The 16800-nt window shown below is 37.6% G+C and overlaps 1 non-coding gene across 1 annotated transcript; it reads left to right on the top strand.

The window, feature by feature from the left end:
* The first annotated feature begins 11636 nt into the window (after positions 1-11636).
* On the top strand, positions 11637-11795 carry LOC128113125 (U1 spliceosomal RNA). Its single transcript, XR_008219350.1, has one exon. It is a non-coding gene; the product is annotated as a U1 spliceosomal RNA (small nuclear RNA).
* Positions 11796-16800: the final 5005 nt, after the last annotated feature.

Below are 16800 nucleotides of genomic sequence, written 5' to 3'. Positions count from 1 at the left end.
TAATTATGTAAATTTCTACTCAGAATTTTTAAAGCTTTTCAAAAACTAAGTCAATAAAACATAAAATAAATGAGATGGCTTTATTCCAGCTGATTTGACTGGTGTGTTTGTACTTCTAATATATTTTTATGTTAGTAATGCAGGTTGATGGCTTTCCTGCAATACTGAGCATGAAGTTTAGAGCTGATAAGAACTGATAAATTCTTAACAGTCTAAGGTCTGAATGATGGTCTCAGGCTATTAGTGTGGGCAATGTAGTCAGGTTTTTTTTTTCCGCTAGGGAAGAGGCGAAGTGACCTAAAGCATTTATGAGGGACATTCATGGGCACATTACATGCTGGGTGACTTGTAGAAGAATAGAGAAAAGGTGTGGTGGTTATCTTTTAAACTTTTCTCATTATCTTCTTATTTATGAATGAATGTGGTGGGAAATTGAAAAAACATTTCAAGAGTTATCAACAGAGAATATCTTCAGACAAATGAAAAACTTTATAAACCAGAGAGAGAGAGAGAGAGAGAGAGAGAGAGAGAGAGAGAGAGAGAGAGAGAGAGAGAGAACAAAAACAAAATAATAAGAAACACCAAAAACTGCTCATTAATATCTCTCGACATTGATGGTCTCAATTCCCCCAATGAAAAGACATGGACTAACAAAACAGATGTGAAAACAGGAAAACATCTGTCTGCTGAATTAAAAAACTGCACCTGCACCTTAATATCAAGGATAAAAATCATCTCCAAGTAAAAGGGAGGAAAAAGATATTCTAAGCAAGATCATGTAGTTATTTTAATATTGGACAAAATAGACTTCAAGCCAAACCTAATCGGAATATATAGAGAAAGAAACAGCACCCTCATCAGAGGAAATGCCCCCCAAGAGAACATTTATGAGCCAACATCTATGAGCCATCTATGTGCATGATGCTTCAATCTCTGTGAGTTTATATGATCTTTGCTTGTGTTGATTTATAAGACCTTCTTTTCTTGTATCCTCTATCTTCTCTGGCTCTTACACTCTTTTTGATGCTTTTTCCATAGAGTCTCCTAAGCCCTAATGGGAGGGATATGATAAAGACATCCCATTTGGGGCTGAGTGTTCCAGAATCTGTCACTCAGCACATAATGCCTGGCTGTGGGTCTCTGTGTTTGTTCTGGTGGTGGCTGAGCAAAGCACAGCTCTTACATGTATGGCAGAATGTCATTAAGAGTAATTTTGTTTTTTTGAGCGGGGGGAGGCCGGAGGTAGGGTATTACACACTAGGTCCCTGGGCTATCAAATCTCAGGTTGGCCAGGGCAAGATAGTTTTAGGACAGAATTCTATCAGACTTTTAAAGAAAAGTTAATGACAATACTCCTCAAATTATTCCGCAAAATAGAAACAGAAGGAACATTGCCCAATTCATTTTACAAATACCTAAAGCACATAAAGACTTAGCAAAGAAAAACAATTACAGACCAATTTCCCTTATGCACATAATTGTAAAAACTCTCCTATTGGTCCAACTTGAGACACCATGAGAGGGAATTCAAGTTTGACACTGCCTGGCAGGCCAGAAACCAGAGTAGAACAAAACAGGACTGGGGAAAAAAAAGTCCATGAAATGATTCCTAATAATATTCTGCTATACTGGTAGAATGGAACTTAGCATAATCATCATCATAGAGACTTTTTTTTTAATAAGACCTTCTAACAGTTTGTGCTACAGTCAAACATTAGGCAGAGCTTGGGGAATTCCATAGAAGATGGAAAGGAAGGATTGTAGGAGCCAGAGGGGTCAAAGACACCATAAGAACATGACCCACAGAATCAACCAATCAGGACTAATAGTAGCTTACAGAGACTGGAGTGACAATCAGAGAGCCTTCATGGGTCTGGCTTAGGTCCTCTGCATGTATGTTATGGTAGAGTAGCTTGGTGTTCTTTTGAGACTCCTAACAGTGGCAGCATGGACTGTCTCTGATTCTTGTGACTGCTTTTGTGATCCTTTCCTCCCTACTCATTTGCCCCATCCAGCCTTGTTATTAGAGTATCTGCCTAGTCTCATTGTAATTTGTTATGTCATATTTGGTTGATATACCTGGTAGGCTAGCTCTTTTCTGAGGGAAATGGACAAGGAGTGGATCTGGGGAGAGGTGAGGTGAGGGTGGGCTTGGAGGAGGGGAGAACTGTGGTCAGGATGTAATATATGACAGAAGAATAAATAAATTAATTTTTAAAATTCTCAGCAAAATACTTGCAAACTGAATCCAACAACACATCAAAAAGGTCATCTACTGTGATAAAGTAGATTTCATCCCAGAGATATAAGGATGGTTCAACATATGGAAATTGATAAATGTAATCCACCACTTAAAAGACAAAAACCACATGATCATCTCATTAAATGCAGAAAATGCCTTTAAAAAATCCAACACCTTTCCTTTTCTTGATAAAAGTCCTGGACATATTAGGGATGTAGAGTCCCACAGCCAAGTACCAGGCTAAGCTCCGGGAGTCCAGTCAAAGAGCGGGAAGAGGGATTAAATGAGCGAGGGGGGCCAAAATCATGATGGGGAAATCTACAGAGAATAAAACCCTGGAGATATTATGGATCCAAGGAGCATACCTCAACATAGAAAAGACAATTTACAGCAAACCTGTAGCCAACATCAATTTAAATGGAGAGAGAAACTTAAAATAATGCCATTAAAATCAGGAACAAGGCAAGATTGTCTACTCTCTCCATACCTATTTATTGTAGTACTTGAAGTCTTAGCTAGAGCAATAAGAAAACTGAAGGAGAAGAGGGGAGACAAATCAGAAAGGTAGAAATCAAAGTATCTTTATTTGTAGATGATATGATTGTATCTGTAAGTGACATGAAAAACTATACAGGAAAATTCCTACAACAGTTAAAAACTTTCAGCAAATCACCTGGTTAGAAAATTAACTCACACCGGGCGGTAGAGGCGCACACCTTTAATTCCAGCACTCGGGAGGCAGAGCCAGGCGGATCTCTGTGAGCTCGAGGCCAGCCTGGACTACCAAGTGAGTTCCAGGAAAGGCGCAAAGCTACACAGAGAAACCCTGTCTTGAAAAACCAAAAAAAAAAAAAAAAAAAAAGAAAATTAACTCACAAAACCCAGTAGGCCTCCTATATACAAATGGCAAATGATCTGAGAAAGAAATCAGGGAATAACACCTTTCAAAATAGCCTCAAAGTATTTATTAAATATCTTTTAATAACACTAGCCAAGAAAGTGAATGGCCTGTATGAAATTAATATGGAAAAATAAAAATCCAGGATAGTTAAAACAATCCTAAATAATAAAATAACTGCTGGTGGTCTCACCATTCCCAATTTCAAGTTGTACTACAGAGACAACTGAACCAAGCTAGTAGGAACTCACAAACTTTAGACCGACAGCTGTGGAACCTGCAACGGAACAAACTAGGCCCTCTGCATACAGGAGACAGTTGTGCAGCTTAGTCTGTTTGAGGGGCCCCTAGTAGTGGGATCAGGATTTATCCGTGGTGCATGAGCTCACTTTTTGGAGTCCTTCACCTATGATGCAGGGGGAAGGGGCTTGGTCCTTCCTCAAATGAATGTTCCAGGCTTTGCTGACTCCCAAGGGAGTGCCTACTCTTTTGGAGGAGGGGATCGAAGTGGGTCAGTCAGGGAAGCCTAGGGTGGGGGGAGTGGAAGGAGGGATGAGAGAGGGATCTGTGGTTGGTATATAAAAATGAATAAAAGAAATTAAATAAAAATACATAGACTAAAACATATTTTTAGTTATTTTTACATTTTAGATATTATTACCTTGTCAAATAAGTAGTTGACAAAGATCTTCTCTCATTTGTAGGCTATCTCTTTTCTGTTGGTTCCAATGTGGTGCAAAAGTTTAAGTATGACTCAGTTCTTCTAACAAGTCTTATATTTCATTTCATAGGTTGTTGGAATCCAAGCCAACCAAATTATTTTAGATGATGGTTTCTAAGTTTTTAACATGAATAGTTGGCTCCATTGTTTGAAATCTGTAGCAAAGCAGAAGCATGCTGTCCGAAAGACATGGCTGTGGAAATCTATCCACCTAAGGGCCAGGAAGTATGCATAGCAAAAGAAGAAAGGGCTGGGGAAAGAGAATCTTTCATGAAGTATTCCTGAATATTTCTTCCATCAAGATGCTCAAGCTCTCCACCATCTTTCCTAAATCCCATGAAATTAACTTTCCCCATGCATAATATGGAGATGCTGATGTTGTATGGGCATACAGGGGTGGCATGACCTTTTGTGGGTACACCCTAATTCTACTGAAGTACCTGTTGTCTTTGAGGATGTAAGTCCTGCTTAGTGGTTTTTCAGGCAAGGTCAGAGAAGGCTACAATGGCGTGTGCAGGGATGCTATGCTGTGCTTGGCACTGGGGAGGACAATGCCATGCTGTGCTTGGCACTGGGGAGAACAAAAAATATCGATGTTATGAACGAGTCAGATATTTCTTGATCTGAACACGTTCTAAAAGCCCAACCTATGAGTATTGTGTGTGGATTAATCTTTATATTAACTAACCTTTTGAATATTTTTTGTATCCTAACTACAATATAAATCTTTCCATTCACGTTTCCACCTTTGAGTCTATTACATGGATGCAAGGGAAAGCCACAGCCCTGTTCTAATGTGAGCACTTGTTTCATTAGGCAAAAACTATGCACTTGATCTTGTAAAAGTATATGTCTTGCTGCCTTTGCTTTCTAATATCTTCCCTTTTATACATAAAACATGTTATAAATGCATGGAAATTATTTAAATGAAGAATACACCAGAGCAAGATATATTCAAAGATTGTATTTCAACAGAACAAGTTAAGTTATCTTTGGTTCAGCACATCCTTGCAGCTAAGGTAAGGGAGAAAAGTTTTGCTGTGATCTAGTTTCAGTATTTAATTTTGAGTTACAGCTCAAGCACAGCACAAATGCAACACTACTAAAGACTCAAAAGAAGAAATTCTAACTAAGAAATGAGGTCCATTCAAAAGCACAACAAGAAAACACAGGAGCTGAGCTATCATTCAGGAAGCAAATAATTTTAAATTGTGAGTCTAAAAAGTACCTCAAGTGCTCAGGCTGGTTATCAAATGCTGCTCCTCATAGATCAGTCATCTGGTAAAGTTTCTGAACTAATTGTTGAAACATGGATTTACTAAATAGAGTCTAAAGAGACAACTCTGTTGTGTGATATTTTGTTCGTGTTCTGACAAATAAAGCTTGCCTGGAGATCAGAAGGCAGAGTTAGCCACTAGTTAACCATAGAGACTAGGCAGTGGTGGCACACAACTTTAATCCCAGTGCTTGAGAGGCTCATGCCTTGAATCCTAGTACAATTGGGAAGTGGAGACAGGAATACAAGGTGGGTGGAGACAGGAATACAAGGTGGGTGGAGACATGATCTTGCCCCCCAGTTTGGTCAGAATATCCAGAGAGGTAAGAAGTCACTGGTGGCTGCTCATTTGCTTCTCTGATATTTCAAGTTATTACTCCAATATTTGACTCTTGGTTTTTATTGATAAGACTAAATAGATTTAGGCTTCACAACTCTGTAGCTAAAGTTTTCCTGCCTGAAAACTTTAGGCAGGAAAAATCTCTCTCACCTGCCAGTCCCACAGCACTCAGACCCGACCAAGTAAACACAGAGACTTATATTGGCTACAAACTATATGGCCGTGGCAGGCTTCTTGCTAACTGTTCTTGCAGCTTAAATTAATCATTTCTATCAATCTATACCTTGCCACATGGCTCGTGGCTTACCAGCATCTTCACATGCTGTTTGTCATCGTGGCAGCTGGCAGTGTCTCTCTGACTCAGCCTTCCACTTCCCAGCTTTATTCTCCTCCTTGTCCCGCCTACATTTCCTGCCTAGCCAATGGCCAATCAGTGTTTTATTTATTGACTAATCAGCAACACATTTGCCATACAGAACATCCCACAGCACTTCCCCCCCCCCTTTTTTTTTTCCAAAAGGAAGGTTTTAACCTTAACAAAGTAAAATTACATATAATTTGGGAATTTGGGCATAGCTTCTCTTACTACTTCCTGCTGGAGGGGGGTGCTGTATCTTATAGGGAAACAAAGAAAATTTAAGGATCATGGAGTAGTCCGTGAGGCTGTATCGTCTGAGCCAGTTGCCTTCAAACCATTCTGGATGTTGGGTCATCTGGGCCATGGTGTCATCGGAGACCTTTCAGGGGGTCTTGGCTGGTCAAACCTGATGTATCTTAATCTGGAACAAATCCATAGCTTTTGCCTTTCTGTGGGAACAAAAGCAGAGTCTCCTTTCCAGAGCAACACAACTCAGCCAAATGAGAAAATCCAGAATCTAATACAATATCTAGACTTCTGATGCCAATGTTTTCTTCAGGATTGTGTGTGTGTGTGTGTGTGTGTGTGTGTGTGTGTGTGTGTGTGTGTGTGTGTGTATAATTTCACATATCACATGTATTCCTGACTCTTTCGCTATACATGTTATTCATATTTGTGTATGTTTGCTTCTGGGGCATGATCCTCATACATAAGACCTTTAATGTTATTCATACTTGCAAATGTTCAAAAGAGCAAGTTCCTCATTTCATATTAATAGACATTAAATGTATCTTTATATATTTACATAAAAAATACATACATAGAAATATTATATGTTGTGGAGACAATTTTGTTTCTTACATGAGTTCTGAACCTTATTAAAGAATACATGAAAAAAGAGGAAGGTGTAATGGCATCTAGAAATACTGCAAAATAGCAAAGGAAGTGGTGATTTTTGGTAAGAATTGATCAAATAAAGCAGGATCATGGAGAAGAATCATGCTTACTAAAATAGCAAATTTCTAATTCCACACAATCAATGAAAATGATATGGGCAATAAATTAGTAACAGTGTAACCCATGGCAGCTGACAATTTGCCAGGCCTAGTCTCACTCTGTGACACATGACGTAGATGCTCAAGCTGCAGTCAGCAGGTGACAAGAGTTTTTGAAAATAAAATTTACTTTTCCCACCTACATCACAGTTCTTACTTCACTTACTGCTAAGTGATAATGAATATTTTGATCCAGTTGACTACCTAAAATAATACCTCCTTTACATTTGAGATGCAGATGCTTTAAATACTCACTGGGTTTTAGTACTAATACTGACTATTTATCTATCTATGTCTATATCTATATATCTATATCTATAACCATATATATCTATATATCTATATCTATAACCATATATATATATATATATATATATATATATATATATATATATATATATAAAGAAAATAGTCTTTGTGTTCCTTCATATGCAACTGGCTTACTTAAGGGTCTGATTAAAACAATGCACAAATTAATTATAAAAATGTCATTTAAATAATAAATTACTAGAGAATGTTTAATTCACATGTTCTAACATCTAAATAGATCATTTTCATGACATCAAGAAATATATGCTTTAGTATTTTACCATTTAACATAGATTAGTTAGTGGTGGGTAGAACTGGGATTCCTTTTATTTAATGACATAAACATGAGCTGACTGTGGTTTGAGGAAGAGTATACTCAGATGTTGTGTGTGAGTGTTGTCATAGTAATGAGAAATTCCAGTCTCACCTACATATAAATTCATTATAAATGTTCACAAGTCAATGTACTTTTCCACTACCCATGTTTACTGGGCTACACTGCTGTCCTTATTCCCAGGCTGATACCCTCGCATCCATTCAAGTCTTATACAAAGTATATTCTTGGCAAACAAAGGTATTTTATTAAAAATCGGAATGACTAATAAAATCACATAAAGACCACAGTATAGATAAGAAAAATAAATACTAGAACCACTAATGATAAATTCTCACTATCATTTCCCAAAACAAGCATTTATTTTCCCAACTAATGCAACCCCATGAGTGTATTCACTAAATAAGCCCCTTGTTTCTTAGGGAATTGTCAAGAATTACCACCTGCCCTGGGAGTCGCTTGACTTAGACATCATGTAGCTTTTATGACACCCTCAGTGCCTGGCTCTTCATTATCTGCATGTAAAGCAATGCTAATGTTGCCCCAGGGATCCATAGAGGATGGCACAGTATTTCTCAAACTACAGTGTGCGTACAAACCAAATGAGATCTTGTTAAAATGCAAATGCTGATTCAGTGGGTCTAGAATAGGGCATGAACCTACATGTTTCTAAACAAGCTCCCAGGTGATCCCCATGCTGCTGGTCAATTATTGAATGACAATTTCATAGGAAAAAATAGAGAAACGTAGAGAAAAACAAGGCGTTGCCTTTACCAGCATACCGTTGCTGGTAACATTGCTTATTATTGCTGTGTTCTCACCATTTCCCAGAGCTTTTGGATAGTCACATGGTACTGCTGCTGAGATGTCTGAGGTGCTTCTCATGCCTCAGTGAGACAGTCAGTTCTTTCCTTTCTCCTGCTTCAGGAACAAGTTCATAGACAAAGAGGAACTTGACCCCCTCCTGCTTCTTTATGGTTCTTCATGCCTACCCCTCCCTTCTCTTCTTGTTCGCTTCCTCCGATGCCTTCTCTTGCCTCCCCTTCCCACAGTCCTCCAGTCACTGACCCATTCATTTTCTTCTTGTTCTCACCATTTTTGATCTTCCAATTCTAAGTTTAATCCTTTCATAGTTTGAGGTAATTGTTACTCCCAAGACATAATTAGGATCTATATACATTTTAGTAATAGCTTGTATATGGCTATGTGGGGTTATGAAACACATCAAAACACACACCCTGCCATATATTCATCAAAAGACTCAAACTTGCACACCAATGAGCCTGACAAACACAAGTACTCATTCATATATATGTGTCTAGGAGTTCTTTTAGAACAGTAGTTCCCAACCTGTGGGTCACGACCCCAAAAGACCACCAGAAAACAGATCTTTACATTATAATTCATAACAGTGGCACAATTACAGCTATGAAGAGCTGAGGGTCTCTACAACAGAAGGAATTGTATTAAAGGGTCAGCACAAGGAAGGTTGAGAACCACTGTTTTAGACCTTCATGACTGAGATTATACATCAGCAAAAGATAAATCACTATGTAGGTACATACAAACACATACGTGCAAATATACATATGTAATAATAATGAATGAAAAATGAAGCCACGGATTTGAAGGAGAGTGGAGATGGGTATATGGGAGGGTTTGAAAGTGGGAAAAGGAATGGAGAAATTATTTTGTAATTAAAATACAATCTCAAAAAAAGATAATTTATAATTATTCACACCAAAGCAAGAAGTACAGTGGAAAATTTTATTCTGAATCACTATTTTTCTATTCCTTGTTATGTTAATCTATAATTCAGTTTTTTCCCCTTTACAGAGGTACTGCAGAGCTATTTTAATGAAGGATTTGCCACTTTTCAAAGATAAAGTCAATCAATTATCATAAGATTTTTTTTAAAATTTGCTCATTTTATTAATGTTGGTATATGCAAAACAAAACAAAGCAATACATTCGGCTTGCTTGTAAATATTCCCTACTTTCCTGAGTATACAAATTGCCTAGTCCATTGTCACTGTTCCTCATCCAATAATTTCACTGCTGCCCATTTTTCATTTATTATTTTGTTAGTTTTTGGATTATTTCTTTGCCTTTTCACTTCCAGTAACAAATTTCATTTGAAGTAAGCCCTAGGAATTTCTCATGCAAACGCTAGTTCTTACTGGAGGAATATGTTTTTGCAAAACAGCAGGAGCTCCAGAATTCTGGTGCCAACACCCTGCAGGGGAAGCAGGAGCAAGACAGATCATATTTAGCTTGCCTCTTACTCATATTTACACACAGTGCTGTTATTGTTTTGTTTACAGTGGCTTCTCTTCTAATAATAGTATTCCTGAAAGCACTCCAGCTTTGGTATCATAGAGAGCTTAAATGTGGAGCTCTTAAACTAACTCTCATTCATCAAAACTGAACTCAGTTTCATATGCAAAAAGTAATATGCTTCCAAATAAAATAAAAATACAGGTTAAAATAAATGAATTGGAGCTGCTAGAATTTTTTTAAATATAAAAATACACACTTGACAAAAGACAGCATCTTCACCTAAGGGTGTTATGGAAACTGGATATTTACAAAAAGAAGAGTACAACTCAATCCTGTCACTTGCTATCCCTGAGCAAAATCAATTCCAAGTGTATGAAACACCCAGCATAAAACCAAAACTGCTGGAAGAAAAAGTAAGGAGTATGGTATAAGATGAAGGCATAGGCAAGACTTCCTAAATAGGGCTGAAGTTATTCAGAAATAATCCCCCAATGCACAGTTATTACTGCTGCAAAGTAGAAAGCTTCTGCACAATGAAAGCTAGTTAACTGAGCAAAGGAGAAGGCTTCAGAATGGGAAAACATCTTTACCAGCAACACATCCAGCAGAGGGTTAACATCTACAATTTAAAAAGAATTCCACAAAAGCAAAACATAAAGAAAGCAAGCAACCTGATTTAAATGTTTACTAGCTGTTGAGTTGAACAGAGTTCTCAAATGGCTAGCAAACACTTTGAAGAAAAGTATTTGACATCCCTAGCAACCAAGGAAATGCAGATTAAAATTATTTTGAGAGTCCATCCCATCATAGCCAGTCAGAATGGGTGCTATGAAGAAATCAAATGGCAGTAGACACACAGATGCCAGGAAACTAGGAGAGAATCTTGGAGACGGAGAATGCGCCAAGGGAAAGGGCAGGTAGTAAAACATAAGTGATATGATATAATGTTTCAAGAATGAGAGAGGGGATGGGGGCAATGAGGGGACCTGGGAAGGTTAAACAAAACAGAATTGGTCTGAAAAAAAAACATGTCAAAACCTACTATTTTAAGCCAATTAAAAATACTTTTGGATAAATAGTCAGCTGAGAGATGTGGATGGGAAGATAAGGCTGCTCCCAAAAGTCATGGGCCATTGAGCAAAAATCCCAGAGCCGGGTGTGAGATACCTCCCTATGCATTATTATTATGGAGGCTCAGAGGCTCCTGAAATAACACAGGCTCTCACCATTCCTATTGGTTGCCCACAGGAAGCTGTCGCCACAACCCAAGTGCTGAAGATGCCACAGAAGATTTGGAAATATTAAACTGGAGCAGAACTGGAATGTTCCTCACTATGGGTCAATGTTAATAGTGCTGACAGGTGGCATGCAGGCGACATGGGGAGAAAAGTGTTTAGTGATACTATCTATCTGTGAACACTATACCTACTCTTTTAGGACTTTTATTGCTGTGAAGAGACACCATGTTCACGGCAAAGCTCATAAGGAAAACATTTACTTGAGGTGGTGGTTTACAATTTCAGAGGTTCAGTCCACCATTATCATCATGGTAGGGAGCATGGCAGCATGCAGGCAGACATGGTGCTGGAGGATCTTACACTTTATTGGCAAAAGGAAGTTGACTGATTATCATATTGAGAGAAGTTTGAGCAAAAGGGACCTCAGAGCCCGCCCCCACAGTGACACACTTCCTCCAATAAGGACACACCTCTTCATAGTGTCACTTCCTTTGGGGGCCATTTTTTTTCAAACCACCACACCTACAATAGCAACTGGCCTGGCAAGAAGCACCCCGGATTGAAAGAGCAGGTCCATGCCTAGTATTGTAAACCTGGTCAAAAATTAATGCATGAAGGTGGTTTTCCCAGGGCGAGGCTCACCCATTGCACTTGGGGTGTGTTGACCCCTGCAATTTCCCCAAATGCGAGAAACTCGACTGCATAATTTGTGGTAGTGGGGGACTGCGTGCGGGCTCTCCCCTGAATAAATAAAAAAAAAATTCATGCATGAAGTTATTTAAGAAATAAAATAATAAAAACCCTTAATGGTTAAGATGGTCTCAAGTTGCTGAACTAAAGATGTGGTTCCAAAGTGACTTCTAAGTATATATGTTCATACTCATAGACACATGCTCTGCCCAGCTTACCCAGAAAATCTCATTGCACAAACTATGGTGAATATAAAGACTTATATCTATCCAAGGTGCTGAAAACAAATGCTGGTTGAGTACTCAGCTCTAAACAGGAATCTTATGCCCTTCCCTCTAAGACTCAGCAATCATTGCAGAAGAGATTTTAGTGAGAATATGAGACAGAAGGTATGCAGAAAGGCCATGAAAGGCTGCCTTGTGGGTATAACATAGCCATTGCAACCATCATATCAAATCAGCTAAGCATGCAGGTATTGGTTCTGTACCTGACTCAGCTTGTAACCAGTAAGTCATGGGGGACTTACAGGATCATACTCTACCCTACTGCTATCTATTGGCCCCTAGTGGGTTTATGGAGAGAGAAAGTCATTGTCTTCATTTGTAAATGTGAATTACCATGCTTCAGTGACTGGTTAGAAACACAGTCATACAAACGGCCATGACTAAATTCAATGAGTCTTGAGATAAAACTAAAGGCAAGAGTGTGACACAGTAACTCCACTCTGAAGGAGGAGAGGACTTGAGAGGGATGGGAGGAAGATAAAAAAGGAAGAGGTAAGGATAATAAGAATGCATTATATACACATGAAATTGTTAAAGAAGAAAAGTAATAAAAGTTTTATTAAAATTAACTGTTTCATATCTAAAATGTATATATGCACATATTTTTAATTCAAGTTATATTGGTTGTTAAATCAGAAACTTAATTAGGTTGAATCATTCTCAACATTTTATTTTCAAATATAGTAATTCAAAATAGTCTATTAAAGGAAGGGAAACTTAAAATAATTTTTTTGAATAAAATTGAATTATGAACACTGATCATAATCACTTATATTAATGTAACAGTCGATTGTTTGAGGCTGTAAATCATTAACTATATAATAGTATGTAACTAATAGAAATTCTCATTTACAATCTCACAGCAACAGAAAAAGAATATTTATATTCCATTCCTCATCACAGAATGAGTGGAGTACCTGTGAATTTAAAAGCACATTAGTTCTATACAGAAAACAAGCCTGTAAAATGAAGCTCTGGTCTGGAAAGTCTATCCACTTCTCATGTTCAGTGTGTACCACACGTGAGGTTAAAGAGAGTCTCCAAATATACTCTAGATTGTGGTTGTGTTGTATAGGATAGTCCTGGAGGTCTTTCAAGAGTTACTAACCTGGAGGGAGCATCCACAGATAAACAACAGGGACACCTTCAATGTCTTTTCATTTTCAGTCTTACTGACTTTGTGGAAAGAATCACAAAACATTTGTGGTCAGATCTGAAATGGAGTTAAACTGTAGGCCACGTATATATCAACCTGTTTCAATAAACTAAGTTTCTGGAGGTGAATTAGATGAGACATAAAACCTGCTGTATTTACTGCTTTGTGAAAGAGCCAAATCGTTCCTTGCAACGACTACCTCTCATGAGTGCTGTTTCCTGTGTACTGTAAAAATTAGAAAAGCTTCACTGTGATTTCTAAAATTCCCTGAGGATTCATTCTTTAACTCACAAAAAATGGGTGAACAGATTACCTCCTCCTTTAAAAATGTTTCAATTTCTTCACAATGAAAACATTACTCTTTCTGAATTTTTACCGTACCTGACCAGATCCCAGCTTTCAGCTATCTTTGTAGGTTTCCTCTTCACATCTCTCACTGTTGACATGCCCCTGGCTTAGTGCATATCTTAACTATTATATACATATATGTACGAGATGTATATGTATATATTATGTACATATATACATAAAATATACACATATAAATGTTCTACAAATGTGCAGATTATCTTCTCTTTCTCTTTAAAACTCTAGGCTCTACTGATCCATTGTCTATTTACCAACTCAATTAAAATGCTTAATATCCATAGACATCTTCAGTTTAACACATGCATTTTTTTATAAATTAAATGTATTCTTTGATAGTATCATGAATGTAGAAAATATCTTCTGATTGCTCTCACTCCCCAGTATGCAGATTTTTTTTAATGAATTCATTCCAACACCTTCATGTCTAACAGTCTTGCTCAAATAAACAAATGATGGTGTTGTTTACCTCAAATAGCTTTAGCCTCAAATAGTGTGAGGTATTGTTCTCTTTTGGGATGATTTCAGCAATTAAAACATTGACAATTCCTGTTCGGACTCTCTTCAAAGTAAACTGGCATTTCACTTCTCTGCTTTCTTTGAATGGAATTTTCTGTCTCCAAAAGAGTGGGTCCTCTTTTCTTGCTGAAATGGCTTTCAGGGGATGATATGTCACCAGTCTTACTGTAAAAGTTTAGGGTTGTTCTATAGAAACACAAACAGCATTTAAGATAACTTCACTCATGAATTAAAACTTCTTAAAGTCTTCTATTCATAACTAAAATATTTAAATTCCCTTCCCAAATTCAATGCAGTATCTGACAAGAACCCATAATTTATCTACATATCCTATCTTGGTGGTATATGAAATATGATTGTATGTCACCTGCTCAAAGAGATTCATGCTTCATGTTTCCTAACAAGTGAACAGGATTTGATATTTTCACATGTGAACATAAAATTTGATGTATAAGGATCTAATTTTTGAATAACAAGTAAATGTTGAAGAGGTCACAAATATTAAAAGAAATGACCCTAAAAGCAGTAATTATTTCAAATATTTTACATCTATTTTTTCCATATTTATTTATTTATTTTATGTATATGAGTGCTCTATCTGCATGTATGCTTGCATGCCAGAAGAGGGCATTAGATCCAACTATAGATGACTATGAGCCATCATGTGGTGGCTGGGAATTGAACCCAGGCCCTCTGGAAGAGCAGCCAGTGATCTTAACCAATGAGCCATCTCTCCAGCCCAGTTATTTCAAATATTAAAACAAGAATAGAGTTTGAATTATCCTTCCCAAATTAGGCTCATTTTTGTACTTACATTTATCCTCTAATTCAATTAAACAGCGCATAAGCAACATAGAATTTTTATTGATAGTTCAGCACATATGTATTAAGTAGAGAATATGCACACTGTGATAACCCTGGTAAGTCATTCTCTTGTGTTTAACCACTAGACCATGGCAAAGATAGAGATTTTGCTCTCCTAGATTGATTATCATAATAAAAGTGATGAGCTTCACCTCTCCATACCACATTATGTAACAAAAGTAGGTGGCTTACTATTGTAATGACTATGGATGAGATGGACGGGTGGTAAGGAACTGGGAGAGCATTCAGAACTGCACAGAGCCCAATGGCTAATCATCGGTGAGCATAAGAGGCATTCGTTTCTATAACATCAAAAAGGTGAACTCTTTCCACAACACTGTTAGCTCGAAGACATGTTTCCTGCTGTAGAAGGAACCCAGACTGAATTCCTCTTGCCTTCAGACCTGTGAGATTTATAGGAAAGGATCCAGCCAACTAACACCCATGCTTCCCACCTGCAGAGGATTTGAATGATATCTGTGGGCAGCCTTTTAACAACTGAGTTATGACAAATTGTTAAGCTTCCATTTGGGGCTGATAAGCCAATGTTGCAATCTATTTGATAGGGTAAAGTCCTCCAAATGATTATAAAAAAGAAAATCAAGAACAAACATGATTTGTTGTAAAATTATTGGTTACTAATGTTAAGGGCACCACAGAATCACTTCAGGAGCATCATCAAAATAGGAAAATATGACTTATCTCTACTGTGTTAAAAAAAAAAAAAATAGAGTGTGGTATATGTCCTGGTTAGTTTTATGTCAACTTGACACAAGCTACACTCATCTGAAAGGAGGAAACCTCAAGTGAAAAAATGACTCCATAAGAGCCAGCTTTAAGGCATTTTCTTAATTAGTGATTGACAGGGGAGGGCTCAGCCCAGGGTAGGTGGTGCCATCCCTGGGCTGGTGTCCTGGATTCTATAAGAAAGCAGGCTGAGCTAGCCCATGGGAGTGGGTCAGTAAGCCACACTGCTCCAAGGCCTCTGCATCAGCTCCTTCTTCTAGGTTCCTGTCTTACTTGAGTTCCTGTCCTGACTTCCTTAGATGATGAATAGTGATATGGAAGGGTAAGGCAAATAAACCCTTTCCTCCCCAACTTACTTTTTGGTCGTGGTGTTTCATCACAGCAATAGAAGCCCTAACTCAGACAGTATATAGCTCCAGGCATCTGTGGTAATTCATAGCACCTGTATACATGAAATCACTTGTGTTCGTTGATTATATATGTGTTTTCTTTGAGATGAGACAAAGTCAAAGGATGCGCAAGGTATTCTTTTGTTAAAAACAACATACTTATTTCTTTCACAAGAATAAAAACATAGTCTGACTAAGACTTTCAACCAACCATACTTTGATTTTAGTATCTAAATTGTTCTGCTACTTCAAGCAGTATAAACCAAGTTTAAGCCATGGAGTTTGGAGAATACTTTAGAGAGAATTTTTGACCCTAACCTGTTTTAAAAAATCATCTCAGAAACTGTCAGTGGCAACAATGTAACTGTAGTATCTGCAGGCCTCTAAGCTTTATCTCAAAGATCTTGCTGCAGTACGTGGCTCCACCTGTGTGTGAGCTGCAGGTTTTTCATATCCTGCTCTTGAAAATCCTTTGCAAAACAACCCTTCCACCTTTCCACCAGCTACATATTAAACATAAAGCAGCATTAAACCTTTATGCAAATATATCATTAGGTGAATATCATTCATGAAAAAGCTTTTACAAAATTAAAAGAATAACTCCACAGAGTTATTAAAACATTGGCATGAGATAAGAACTTTACATGTATTTTCAAAACCTTGACTGACAATAATAGCAAATTAAAATATGCCACTTGAACTTGAGTCAATGACATAAAATGCAAACAATGAGT

Source organism: Peromyscus californicus, unplaced genomic scaffold, assembly GCF_007827085.1.
Source record: "Peromyscus californicus insignis strain IS unplaced genomic scaffold, ASM782708v3 Scaffold_17__1_contigs__length_78620276, whole genome shotgun sequence".
NCBI classification, from domain to species: domain Eukaryota; kingdom Metazoa; phylum Chordata; class Mammalia; order Rodentia; family Cricetidae; genus Peromyscus; species Peromyscus californicus.
This window is presented reverse-complemented; position numbering and strand designations above follow the sequence as displayed.